The sequence below is a fragment of the Schistocerca piceifrons genome, chromosome 1 (assembly GCF_021461385.2).
Source record: "Schistocerca piceifrons isolate TAMUIC-IGC-003096 chromosome 1, iqSchPice1.1, whole genome shotgun sequence".
NCBI lineage: Eukaryota > Metazoa > Arthropoda > Insecta > Orthoptera > Acrididae > Schistocerca > Schistocerca piceifrons.
The window spans coordinates 127,517,623-127,533,080 of record NC_060138.1 but is presented as its reverse complement, the minus strand read 5'-3'; the positions used below and the strand labels follow the sequence as shown (position 1 = coordinate 127,533,080).

The 15,458-nt window shown below is 37.5% G+C and overlaps 1 pseudogene; it reads left to right on the top strand.

The window, feature by feature from the left end:
• The first annotated feature begins 4,721 nt into the window (after window positions 1-4,721).
• Window positions 4,722-4,838, top strand: LOC124729019 (annotated as a pseudogene).
• Window positions 4,839-15,458: the final 10,620 nt, after the last annotated feature.

Sequence of the window (15,458 nt, the reverse complement as noted above, 5' to 3'; positions counted from 1 at the left end):
ATATGAAAAAGTCTCCAGCAGAGGCCTATAAAAAATCAACACCACTGCCAAATATTAGAGTCTTGTGTCTGTTGTTGAGCACATTTCATGTAAAAACCAGTACAGCAGAGAGATCTTTCTCAATCTCACAACATCCGAAGACATAGCTTCGCAGCAGGATGACAGAAGATCATTTAAATGGACTGGCACTAGTGCATATCCATCAAGATATTGCATCAATGACGAATGCTGAGGAAGTGTTGGATATCTTCTGTAGGAAACACAAGAGGATATTTCCACTGCATCATATATAATAATGATTGATAAAATTATGACTAATAAATGTAATATCTGTATCTTGTGTGATAATAACAGTAATAAAATTTGTTTCTACACACACACACACACACACACACACACACACACGTCATCACCAACCACCACAGCATGCGACAGTTTACAACTGTGTGTGTGTGTGTGTGTGTGTGTTTTTTGTTTGTTTGTTAAAATTAGCCTCAGAAAGTCTATAAGGACATCTTCATCCTTCTAATCCTTGTGCCCCACTCCCCCCTGAAGAAAATTTTGTATCTGCCCCTGAACACGACCACGAAAACTGAGTCTCCTGTATTCTCACACCCCTGTAGATCACAAGATTTGTGACATTGCTTACTCAGGCAATGACTATGACAATGATGATAATGATCAAGAAACTCACTGCTAGAAATAAGTAAATAAATCAAGTGAGACTTAACATAATGAACCAAATGAAATGCATTATCAAGTACAGCATTTCTCTGGTTTTCTGTAATCCTTATAAGTTACCACTTTCGCTGTGGCTGGTTCCTATTAACATCAACAGGAGCCACTAGTCCTATCTGGCTAACATTTTTAAGCATTTGACAATATTATGAAAAGGATAGGTAGCTGCTCAGCATATAGTGGAGATGCTGAGTCGCAGACAGGCACAACAAATAGACTCATAAAAACATAAGCTTCTGGCCAGAAGGTCTCTCTCTCTCTCTCTCTCTCTCTCTCTCTCTCTCTCTCTCTCTCTCTCTCACACACACACACACACACACACACACACACACGAGACCCCTGCCTGTGGCTGCCAGACTGTGCAGTCTGGTCTCAGCAGCAGAGACAGTTGCAGTGAGTGTGTATGATTTGTCTATTTCAGAAGGCGGCCTTGTGGCCAGCATCATACATGTTTAGTAGTGTTTTTGTTGTGTCTGTCTGCAACTCAACACCTCTGTTATATACTTAAAGAATGCGAAAATGAGTTAATTGAGGTCATTGTTCGGACGGACCCTGGGCCTGATGGTATGGTACGAGTTGTTTCAGCGTGCACAGCAATGGGAACTTATAAACGACCACTGTCGAAGATCTGTGTTGTTCCACAGAAAACATAGACTCTAGTGCACGTAACTACCAAATTACTAACTGAAGTGCTTCTTTTGTTTACACTGGTCGCAATTTCTTCAATCATTTTATTTCCCTGTTTGTTTGGTGTAACTTGTGCTGCATATGATTATTTGTATTTGCGTAATTTATATAAATTAGGTGGGCAGAATGTTCTGTATTGGTGTAATGTGCCACAGTGGCGCAGCAGCGACCGGATGCCTGCTGCAAGTAAGAATTTTTTTCTGCCCGCCCGTCCACACAATGCACAGCAGAACTCGCCGAGGCCCAAGAGATGGGCCGTGACCGCCAAGCAGCGCACACGCATACGTAACTGTGTCCTGCAATGTAATGTCCAAATACAGTCCACTTTTATCACTCATGTACTTTCAGTTTCAACCGTCTTTCTTTTGCAACGAGTGATATGCATTCGTTAGGACTGTGGAAAGAGCGAGGCAGTGCAGAATTTACTGCGCATTTTGTGGCTGCCTACACTGTGAATATATTCGTAAGCAAAAATATAAGGGATGGGGGATGCTGTAAATGTAGAAAAAATTCTTGTCTTCTTTACAATGTCATTAAATATAGATAATGGGAAATCCTTCTGATTCCATCACTACTTGGAGAAAGGACCACTGTTTGAAAATAGAGAATCAGCAGAGTCAGATTTATGATCATCTTTGGCTCATTATATTTTTATAAAAATCCACAGACACAACATCTGAAACCAGATGAGCAATTGTACAGTTTAGTTTAGTTTAGTTTAGTTATGTCATGTTCCATAGATCATTTTTATGATTCTTTTATCGATATGATGTCGAACAAGTCAGATTACAAGATAGAATAGTGCTAATATTAATATTACTGAAATTTTTAGTTCTACACATGCAACTACATTTAGAGGTACAAATTTTCTTTTTCTTTTCTTTCTTTTACCAGTTCTGAAACAGAAACTCGTCCATAGAATAGGAGGAGTTGGTCATCCAAAAGAAATGATTTTAAGCTAGATTTAAAACTTAATCTGCTACCTGCCATACACTTTTTGTTGTTGGGCAAATGATCAAATATTTTTTGTTGCTGAATAATGTACTCCTTTTTGAGCAACCGACAGCTTCAATAATGGATAAGAAAGGTCATTTTTTTTCCTCTAGTGTCGTACGTATGAACATCACTGTTCTTCACAAATTGAGATGGATTATTTATACTGAATTTCATTAGCGAATATATGTACTCTGATGGTGCAGTTAAAATACCTAACTCCTTAAATAGATGCCTACATGATGTCCTTGGATGACCACCACTAATTATTCTCACTGCTCTCTTTTGCACAATCAATACTTTATGTCTAAGTGGTGAGTTACCCCAGAAAACTATTCCATAAGACATTATTGAGTGGAAATATGCAATGTACATTAGGAGGCTGATCTGTTTATTACGAAGACTAGCGATTATACGAACAGCAAAAGAAGCTGAACTTAATTGTTTGAGAAGCTCAGTCATATGCTTCTTCCAGTTCAAGTTGTCATCAATGTCAACACCCAAAAATTTGGAGAAATCTACCCTGTTAACTGAGCCCTGTTCATATGCCACATCAATTGTTGGTATGACACTATTCACTGTACAGAACTGGATACAGTGATTTTTTTTTTTTAAATTAAGGGAGAGTCCATTTTCTGAGAACCACTTAATAATTCTTTGAAAGACATCCTTAACAATATCTTCAGCTGCTTTTTCTGGAATGGGATTTATTATAACACTTGTGTCATCTGCAAAAAGTACTAGTTCTGCTTGCTGAACATTAAGTGAGAGGTCATTCACATGAATAAGGAACAGCAGAGGACCCAAAATTGAACCCTGTGGGACTCCCTTTGTGACAACACCCCATTCACTAGAATTTACCACCTTTCCAACATTATTTGTGTTATTCAGCACAACTTTTTGCTTTCTGTTGGTTAAGTGTGTGTATAGCCTTCAATTCCATAAAACCCGAGTTTTTCTAAGTGTGTGACCTGATCCACAAAATCAAATGCCTTGGAAAGATCACAAAAGAATACCAACTGGCAATAATTTGTAATTTAGGGCTTGTGCTATTTGATGGGTCAATGTGTAGATAGCATTCTCAGTCAAGTAATCCTTCTGGACTCCGAACTGTGACGTGCTGAGTAAATTATTTTCACTTAAATGTGAGACTACTCTTGAATACATAACTTTCTCAAACATTTTAGAAAATTAAGTCAGCAATGAGATTGGTCTATAATTATTTAAGTCACTCTTGTCCCCTTTCTTATGAAGATGTTTGACAACTGTGCATTTCAATCTGTCTGGAAAACTTCCCTGTGCCAGTGAAGCAATACATATATCACTAAGGACTCCCCTTACTGAATTAGAACTACACTTCAAAATTCTGCTATTACATTTATCACTAAGGACTCCGCTTACTGAATTAGAACAACACTTCAAAATTCTGTTAGAGACTCCATCAACACCACATGAGCTCTTGTTTTTCAGTATATTTATAATTCCCTTAATTTCAGTTATTTCTTAAGGCCTTAAGTCCTGGGGAATGACATTTTTAACAATTTTTATGCTTCTTCAACTGAACCCTTTAACCCTATTTTTGCTGCTACATTCAGAAAGCGATTGTTAAAAATACTTGCAACTTGTGAATTATCACTCACAACATCATCATTTAGCTTTATTGCTGTGGTATGCTGTGCACTTTCGGGCTGCTCGTCTCCCATTCGACAATATTCCATATAGGTTTAATCTTATTGTCCGCATTATTAATTTTTGTCAGAACACATAAGCTTCTCGACTTCTTAATGACTCTCCTTAAAATATTACAGTATCTTTTGTAGTAAGCAAATAACGTTGGATCCCGACTTATTCTGGCTTGTCCATATATTTCCCTCTTCCTCTTACATGATATCTTAATTCCCTTAGTAATCAATGGCTTACTTGACTTTGTAACGGCTTTTTTGAAAAACGTTTCAGGAGAGATACTCTCAAATATTGAGACAAATTTATGGTGGAATAAATTGAATTTAGCATCAGCATCATTTTCTGTGTACACTTCATTCCATTCTGCCTCTTCCAGGCTGCTCTTAAAACTGTTCGCATCAATAAGCCTCCCTGTCTTGTATGAACCTGCCTGAAACCTCTAAGGTGCTATATGTGTTATTTCCATTAACTGTGTATCATGATCAGATAGCCCATTAGCAGCTGGGTACACAATAATTGTTTCTGTGTGAGCACTGTCTATGAAAAAGTTATCGATAAGTGACCTACTATCCTGCTGCACACGAAGTGGAAAATTTACAACAGATACTAGATTGAAACAAGGCAACGGCCTTGCCGCAGTGGATACACCGGTTCCCGTGAGATCACTGAAGTTAAGCGCTGTTGGGCATGGCCAGCACTTGGATGGGTGACCATCCAGCCGCCATGAGCTGTTGCCATTTTTCTGGGTGCACTCAGCCTCGTGATGCCAATTGAGGAGCTACTCGACCGAATAGTAGCGGCTTCGGTCAAGAATATCATCATAACGACCGGGGGAGCAGTGTACTGACCCCATGCCCCTCCCATCCGCGCATCCTCCTCTGAGGATGAGCCGGTGGTCGGATGGTCCCGGTAGGCCACTCATGGCCTAAGACACAGTGCTTTACTAGATTGAAACAACCAAACAAAGATCCTAGCTCATTTTTCCTATCTGTGTCTTTTAAGAAATCTACATTAAAATCACCACAAACCACTGACTGCTTCTTTTTGTCTGACAGGTGGCTCAATAATTCCTCTAATTTTTCATGAATAGCTGAAAGTACCATGAGGGGATCTGTAGATTGTTACAATTACAATAGAAGTATATTTCAGTAGCAACTCACAAGCACATGCTTCAAGGATCTGATCTACACAAAAACTATTTGTTTCAATATTTTTGACTTTGAGTCCAGTTTTTATATAAGTAGCAACTCCTTTTTCCATGTTGACTCTACATGAATAAAATGCTAATCTGTAATCTCTTAAATTTAACTTCTCCAATCCCTGTGGTTACATGGTGTTCAGAGAGACACAAAACATATATACCTTCAGGCATACAAGAAGCTCATCTATCTTGTTTTTCAGATCTCTAATGTTCTGATGAAACACACAAATTTTGTTTCTTTGGATACTGCTACAGACATTATGGCACTGTTCTGTTTTAATCTCTTTCAATAATCTTTGTCTGTAACCTGGTACGTATTTACTACATAATTTTAACTGCAGGTTGTATCAAGTGTTTTACCCAGGAAGAGACTATCTTTTGATGAATTAGTGATTTTAGGAAGGGGGAGATTGTCATTTAGACAATATTTACAAAGCAAAAAACAAATATGGCAGCAAGATGTACATGCTAAACAATGTGGATAATTTTATGAATAAGTGGGCTGTGTGTATGGGAATGCTTGACAATAAGGATAGAAAAACCATGCTGAAAAGGTCACTTTACAGTTGTTGGAGGAGAAATTGTTTGTTTGCCAGCATATTTGTGTGGACAATTCTATTACAATAGCTCTATGTTAGCTATAAGCTCTTTGAATCTGAAAAGTAATTGTACTTGGATATTAAGGGGCGCAGGGCCAGATGTTAACATATTACTTATGCGAATAGGAAACGATCTATTTGCCTAAAAAGCTATATTTCATGTACCTGACATGCTACTTTTTAATTTGCATTACTTGTATGGCAAATTCTCATGGAAGCCTGTTGACAGCATATGTAGAAACTGTTTCAGCGGTCCTGGAGTCCGTACAATTAAACACAATTAGCAAACATTTTGTATAAAAATGACAATGGTCAGTATTTCTGAATCTCTTCTTTCATGTGTATGATATTTGAATGTTATTTTCTAAATGTGAGGGGTGTTCACAATAAGTAATGCAACACATTCTTTTTCTGAAATCAGGTTTGTTTTATTCAGGGTTCAATACACAACATTATTCCCCACTAGTTTTGCTACAAAACCATATTTTTCAATGTAATATTCATTCAATGCAATGGCCCTATGCCACCTTACCGGGATGGCCAGTATGCCTGCGAGGTACCACTTTACTGGTTGAAGTCAAGAGTCAACATCTTGCTGCATCAATAATCTGCCCGTCATCATCATACTGCTTCCTGTGGACTGAATCCTTCACTGGATCAGGCAGATGGAAGTCAGAAGGTGCGAGATCTGGGCTGTAGGGTGGATAAAGAAGAAAAGTCCAATGGCGTTTTGTGAGCTCCTCTTGGGTGCAGTGAGGAAATTGTGATCTGTCGCTCACCTCTGATGAATGTGTTCACATGTTCCAACATTGCAGGAGGCATAACTGTGTGGGTCCGTCACATGGGAGGTGGGACAGGTTTGTACGGCCTTGTAGAGACGATGACAGATGCCTCAAACAATGACTTCTTATGCTTTTGTTCACTGGCACCTATGAATATCTGTGATGCTCTGGTTTTCTGCAGAAAGAAACCTGACAGTTCTCTGCTTGGAATGCCCCTCCATAGCAGATGCCATTTTGAAGACTACGTACAGCACCACCACCTATTAGGACTTCATGAAACTATAAGGGCTGAAGGGGCAATATTCCACAATATCCCACAACAAATTCTGCATTTTTTAAACCAAAATTGGCCAAGGAAAAAAAAATTATTTTGCATTACTTATTGAATACCCCTCATATTTCACAGCTGTTCTGTGACACACACACTAACACGCAACAGAATACTATATTTACACTAGCTCTTGCTCTTTTGTCTTTCAAAAGTTCACACCTTCACATAAACACAAAACCACACAGATAACTAAACACTCACAAATGCAGGTGCATTAAGACTGTATACCAATTATTGATTATCGGGGCAGCTGCCTGGGTAGATAGAGGTGGCGAGGGTTATGGAAGGATGCACGAGGGGATAGTGAGGTAGGTCTTCAGAGAGATGTATCAGTGACTGCACAAGATGACGAAAGGGGTTCAGAGGTTAGATCATATAAGAGGTAGATGGGGGAGGAAAGGAAATGGCTTGTGAGGCCTACAGCAGTGATTATTTGAAGCCTCTGTCATTAATTATAGTGCCATTAGGTTCTTAGATTAATGCCCTACTTAGTATGTTCAGTGATGTGTTTGGAGACTTTCAGCTAAACAGTGTATTTAAACAATGACACATATGATCTGCCGGGCTAAACATCTGACCACTATTGCTAAAATCATGTAGCATGGACCAACGAACATGGGAAAATCGTCTTTGTCCATATTCACCTTGGTTTATATCAGGTAGATAGTAAAGATAAAGCAGAAAAGTGATGATGATGAGATAGTAAACAAAGCTTAAGAGCTACTTTGTCTGCTTCTCATTGTTCAGCATACAGATGGCTTTGTAATGGTTGCTGTTGTTGTTGTGGTCTTCAGTCCTGAGACTGGTTTGATGCAGCTCCCCATGCTACTCTATCCTGTGCAAGCTTCTTCATCTCCCAGTACCTACAGCAGCCTACATCTTTCTGAATCTGCTTAGTGTATTCATCTCTTGGTTTCCCTCTACGATTTTTACCCTCCATGCTGCCCTCCAGTACCAAATTGGTGATCCCTTGATGCCTCAGAATATGTCCTACCAACCGATCCCTTCTTCTAGTCAAGTTGTGCCACAAACTCCTCTTCTCCCCAATTCTATTCAATACTTCCTCATTAGTTATGTGATCTACCCATCTAATCTTCAGCATTCTTCTGTAGCACCACATTTCAAAAGCTTCTATTCTCTTCTTGTCTAAACTATTTATCGTCCATGTTTCACTTCCATACATGGCTACACTCCATACAAATACTTTCAGAAACGTCTTCCTGACACTTAAATCCATACTCGATGTTAAACAAATTTCTCTTCTTCAGAAAGGCTTTCCTTGCGATTGCCAGTCTACATTTTATATCCTCTCTACTTCGACCATCATCAGTTATTTTGCTCCCCAAATAGCAAAACTCGTTTACTACTTTAAGTGTCTCATTTCCTAACCTAATTCCCTCAGCATCACCCGATTTAATTCGACTACATTCCATTATCCTCGTTTTGCTTTTGTTGATTTTCGTCTTATACCCTCCTTTCAAGACACTTTCCATTCCGTTCAACTGCTCTTCCAAGTCCTTTGCTGTCTCTGACAGAATTACAATGTCATCGGCAAACGTCAAAGTTTTTATTTCTTCTCCATGGATTTTAATACCTACTCCGAATTTTTCTTTTGTTTCCTTTACTGTTTGCTCAATATACAGATTGTAATGGTGAGAGGGATAATTTCATGGTAGTCTGTCTGTCTCGTATTACCACCTACAGGTTAATAACAACCAAGAATTATATGGACGTTGAAGGTGAATAAGTATATCCTAACAAAGATGCAGTCTCCTGCCCGTACTGCTTGCTATTGAGGCATGGTTTGATTGACATACAGGTGAACATCTGCACAAGCTAGCCTAGTTATCTAACTCTTAACATTCTGAGCATTTTGATCTGTTTTAAATTATGGAAAACTGCTGCAGACTGCTGATAGAATTAATGCAGAAGTGTATGAAAAAATACAAACTTCCTGCAGAAGCAATTGACAAGTTTTCACTGATTATGATAATGGCCTGCACCGACCATTTAAAAAAAAAGCACCAAGATTCCTCACGCTCATGCATTTACCACTATCGAACACTACCTCTCTCAGCGCCCTTCAGGTGCCAAACCCACTACCTCATTCTTCACACACCTCAACTTACCAACTATATATTGGCACACAACCACTTTTCCTTTGAGTGGACGGTATACAGGGTGATTCTTATTAATGTTTAAAAATTCCATAGCAACGTAGATGGTGCTAATACGAATAATTTAATATAAGACACATGGGGCCACAAATGTCAGGAAACAGCCCAAAAGTTGATGACAAATGCTGAACATGTGACATCACAATCAAAATATGGAGGGTATTCCTGAGTGTGTGCATGAAGGGACGACTGGGCAAAGCAATACTTGCATTCAAACAGATGGTGGAAATTTCAAACACCTTTTGTAAATGTGATCTGTTGTAAATGTAAAGTTACAAAACTATTTCTCTCACTGTAACCAAGCAAAAGCTGTTCTTATTTTGTGTTTCTTTTTCTTTTCCTAGTTTTTTTTTTCTTTACAGACATTATATGGTAAAGAAAACATAGGTCATTTACTGGTAATGATGCAATTTGGAAGCTTATACTCGTTTACTTGTGATGCAGTATGGGAGGTTTTTGTTGTACTGTACTTTTACAATAAACCAGTGGAGACTGCAAAATCTGTAAATAAATTAATACCTCAATGTAAATATATAATTGCCTCATGCAATGAAGAAGAAAAATAAATAAATAAACCTGCTTGTTAGATGCATGACTTGAAATCTGAGCCCCATGAGCTATTCACCAACGTGAATACTTGAGTTAGGTGGGGATGTATCAGGTGCAACAAACCGATAGGCTCAACTGCTGCACATGCGACAAAGTATGTCATCTCATGACGTCACACATTCAACATTTGTCATCCACTTTTGGGATATTTCCGCATGTGTCTTGCGAGATCTGTTCAAAAAATTCCGGGACTTTGTCTATAAAATTTTTCTGCACTTACCTTTTACTTAGTGTGCACTGTCTCCGAAATGCTCTTCTCCACAATTGATACACCGTTCCCAATGCCATTCCACATCCTCTAGCAGTCTTGGTATGCCTCTTGCTGGATTGTGTGAAGTGTCATCTGTGAATTTTCTTTTATCTCTTCTATCATTGCAAATCTTCATCTTTTCGACTTTGAAAAAGCCCGCAGGGGCCAGGGATGGAGAGTACGGAGGATGAGGCAGCACAGTGATTTCATTTTCTGTCCAATAGCCACACACCAACGGGCACGAAAGTGCAAGTGTGTTATTGTGATGCAAGAGCCATGAATTGTCTCGCCACATTTCAGGCTGTTTCCTTCTCACATTTTCTTGCAGGTATTGCAACACATTCTGACAGTACCACCAATTAACATTTTGTCACTGTGGCATGAATTCATGATGAATTAATCCTTCAAAGTTAAAGAAAACTACCAGCATGACTTTGACATTTGACCTGAAGAATCTTTCCCGATCCATTGTGAAGACTGAACCTTGGTCTCATAACTACAGACCCATGTCTCACCACTAGTTATGATTCTTCTAAGGAACATTTCATTCTCATCTGCGTATCCCAAAAGCTCTTCACAGATTGCAAGCGAAATGTCTTTTTCTGAAATCTCAAAATTCGCAAACTGTGCGACACAATGTTCTTATCAATAGAGTGCTGAACAATAACTAACATACATCCAACAATTAAACTTCAGGCAATTACACATTAAACACAGGCATGTGCAGGGATGCCAACCACATTTTGCTCCATCACACCATTGGCAGAAATTACGAAAGTTACAGAATTTTTTTTTAATATACCTCGTACATTAAATTACTTCTCTCAGCGTCATCTACTCCACCTCAGAGGTTTTTAAATGTTGATAAAAATCACCCTGTATAAACAAATCTGCAGCACAGCCATGGGCACACACATGGCATGCTTCTATGCCAACCTCCTTAGAGGGCATACAGAGGAAACCTTCCTAGTCTCCCAAAACCTCAAACCCCTTGTCTGGTTCAGGATCAATGATGATGATGATGATGATGATGATGATGATGATGATGATCTGGACTCTGGGCCAAGACACCCTACCCTTATTCCTCCACAACCTCAACACCTTCTTTGCCATCTGCATGACCCAGTCCTCCTCAACCCAATGTGTCACATACCTCAACGTTCATCATCGCCTTTCTGATGGCTTCCTCCACACCTCTGTCCATCTTAAATAGACTAACCACTAACAGTGCCCGCATTTCAACAGCTGTCACCCTTTCTACACCATAAGGTCACTCCCATATAGCCTAGCCACTGATGGACAATATATCTGCAGTGATGAGAACTCCTTTGCCCACTCATTATGCTGAATGTCTCACTAAGGTGTTTACCGACAGGCACTAACCCCTAAACCTAGTACACAACAGACTTCCTGTGCCATATTCTCTCTCAAATCCTTAATTCCCCCACCATCCACAAAAATCAGCTACAAAAGAGCATCCCCCCCCCCCCCTCCCCCAATATCACTCTGGCCTGGAACAACTGAACAATATCCTTCACCAGGGCTCTGACTACCTATCTAGCCTCGAAATGAAGAACATGCTTACCCAAGATCTTTCCCACTCCCTCCTATAGTGGTCTTCCGTCCCCCACCCAACCTACACAACATTCCAGCTCAACCACTTGCCACAGGGATGACATGAATGGCCTCCTTTACTCCTAAATTATTTATATTCTACCAGAACCATCCACTATATTTCTTCAAAAAACAATGTAAGATTGATGTGTTGTTACCATCAAAAATATTCCTTCATCATAGTCAATGGTCTTAGAAAAAATTTACTTCCAAAGACTGGCCAATTCTCTCACCAGTACAGCCTGACATTAGCAAAATGATGTGGTACTAAGACATGAATAAAGTATCTCAGTACCATACTCCACTAGAATCTAGTAATCAGGTGATATACTGATGGCGTAATTCCTTCAGTCATATCCTGAAATACGATAATATTACAGGAAAAAAAAAATTGTTGAAACTACTATGATATCCTTCTTCCACCCAAAAAAGTTGTTTTATATTTTTGTCCAATCCTATAAAAGTCTTATTCATGATTGCTTACACATACATCCTGAAAATGTAGTACATCTCATCCATATTACTGGTTACACACACAAAATGGATGGAAATGTGAACTATGAGAGCAGATTATGATCAGTTATTTGACCTGCAAGTTATGTCTATTTGCTATCAATATAGAATCAACAGGCCTAGGTAAAATATCTACTCCAACAATGCCTGTTGTTCTGTTGCTACACATACTACGGAACATCATGAACATTGCTTTTTAGCACCTGGGTCAGTTGTTTCCCCCTTAAAACAACACTGCTTCGTAATTCCAGATAAGGAAACTAACTGACACATATTTGACTCACATCATCCACCTATTCTTAATTTATGTTCTCACCTCTCCAGCGAATTATTCTCCCATTTCCAGTTTGAACTTTCTAGTTACCTTCATCTATATTTTATTTCAAATGGTACCCAGTAAATACTTCAGCATGTAGCTATTATTTTTGAACCAACAATGACAACTCATTATTATTAACTGGTTTTAGTACCTGAATGTTGGCTATTCCATTGTCACTTCCAAATCCAATCCTGCATCATACATCTCACCAGATTCAGTTTTTAAAACAAAGTTCCCATTCCTCCAATAATTGCAAATATTACTTACATTCTCTCTCTCTCTCTCTCTCTCTCTCTCTCTCTCTCTCTCTCTTTTTTTTTTTTTTTTTTTTTTTTTTAATGAATGAGTTTTTAAAAGTTATAAAAGCAAGACAAGCAACCATATAACTTGAGTCAGTGAACTGCCGACAAACTGTTCCTGTATTAGTTGATGGTAAAAAGCTGTTTCTCTCCTGTATTAAATATTGAAAAAAATTTTGGTTTAGCTTTTCTTATCCTAGAAAATGGGCAGTAAAGAAAGAGTATGTCACTAGACGAAAATGAAATGAGCTCCAGCTGATTGTTTATCCAGGATAAAGAGAACTGTGAATAATCATTAGTGAAATTACATTAGTTCAACCAATGAATATGAAATATTATAAAATGTAAACAATTTATTATATTCAATAAAATATAAATTCTACACAACAGCATGATAATTTTAGTGTAAATTTTTGTATCTAATTTTGTTTTCTATTTCACAATAAAATTTGTACATCTCAAAATATATGGCAATTCTCCATTAATCTCATTCTGCAACCATAAATGTCACAGAAAACTTAGGTAAATATATAGTAATACACTGATACATAGAATCTTATTAAAAAAAAAAGTGCAAGCACACATACATGCACACTCTCTCTCTCTCTCTCTCTCTCTCTCTCACACACACACACACACACACACACACGCACACACACCTTCACAGGATACATGTTTGTTTTTAATGCAGACACACACACAATATATTACACAAGTAATATGAACTAGTTAAAATGCTTACAAAGGATTAATGAGGTAGTCTGCAGGCATAATACTATTATTCATTGCAATATAAAGGCCACAAAACACTTATATAAACTTATTTGAATGATCAGCACAGTAGTTTAATTACCTGCATAAATATCACAGATACAAGGGGGGGAAACTGAAACTGTATGCTACATGTTTCACACTAATATTTTTAGTTTTTGTTCATTATATTTAATTTGTTACAACAGGACAGTTGCAAGGGAGGATAAGCTGTAAATCAGATTCAATATCTATTTCAGAGATGAATGGTTATTTTCTTTGTCTTTTTTTGTAACACTAATACTTTCATATCATGAGAGCAGTAAATATTTAAAGATTAAGATTTTTTCTAAAAAATGTGTCATTCTTATAATCTGATCCTTCAGATATCTAATTTGAACATTATCATTTATGGAAATGAATATTACAAAAGGAAACTATATTCCATAATACTGTACAACACAAAATACAAACAATGTACATACACAGACAGCTGCCACAGAATAATTTGAACTGCATTAATACTACTTGTGATGAAACTAAAGACAACAAGCTTCAAGGTTTGAGAACTTCCGATAGACACTTTTTTTTCCATTTCTTTTTATATAGGTGCCATGAATTAAGTTTGAACAGAGTGACAGTTGCAGAACTGATGAACCTGTAATTTTAAATCTGACCAAAGCACTAAAGCAGTGTAATGATGAGAAGGTTTAACTGAAAAGTATTCACACTGTGCTGAGAGTTACATAAAAGACATAACCGTAATCAACTTTAATTTGTTTCTAATTAACCATTGGCTGTCTGAACAATAGCCTACTACTCAGAAGAGGGGTCTGATTTGAAATGGAATTAAACCATTTAAAATATTTTTGTAAATAACCTATTTTATGACTTGCAGAAAAATAGTAAACAATACTGGTTTCAAGATTAGTGTACCACAAGATAATATAAGGTCAAGTGGTAAGAAACCGGCACACAAATATATTTTTGCTTTGTGCTTAAAATGTATATGACTTAGGCCAATTTTTGACCAATGTGCCTACTTACTTCACTTACTAAATGGAACAACATCCTACAATACTGAGGGCTAGTTAACTTGAGAACCTCTACACCAGTATTTTATTCATTTTCTCAATCACAACTGTTACTCTTAGTCATATTTTGAAGCACTATTCACAAGCCAAACTTTTGGTAACATACATCTGGCTCCATGATAGTCAGGGACTTCATAGCTACTGAAGAAAATTATTACAATATGTCTTTTGACACTCATACAAAACTCTTAAGAATCTTACTGTATAGACAATTAAAAGCATAATCCAAAAATTGTTCTGGCAGTTTACTTGTTATACAGACAGAGAGATGTGCTTCACAGACCCTATGTAAGTTTTCAGGAATCTAATTAAGAGAAGTCCTTATCTGCCAAATAAACACTGTTCAACCTTTCTGCAGCTTCTCCATTAACTTTTAAATAAGTATTTTTTTATTTTGTTTCTACTTCATATTGCACACTTCTTCTATAGTATTGTCTTAATCTCAGTTCCATGTTCTATGAAAGTCTTAAGATACATCCACATATACTTCAGAATTATGAAAGATCTTATAACCATCTGTTGAAGCTATCGGCAGCTTTTAGAGCCACAGAAAATATTATACGGTATGACAAATACTTAACTTTGTTTCAAAAACACAATAAGCACATTACTTCTACAAACAAAAAGTGAATTTTTTTTAAAGAGCATACTCCATTAAACAATGCTTCAAAAATTGTGAGACAGAGCTACTACCACAACTTGGAGAATTTACAAGGAAACAGTATTTCTCATTTCATTAAATGAAATGATTTTACATACATAAAAATCTTTTACTCAATGTCCAATGTATTATACATATTAACTTGCAATTTGGCACTT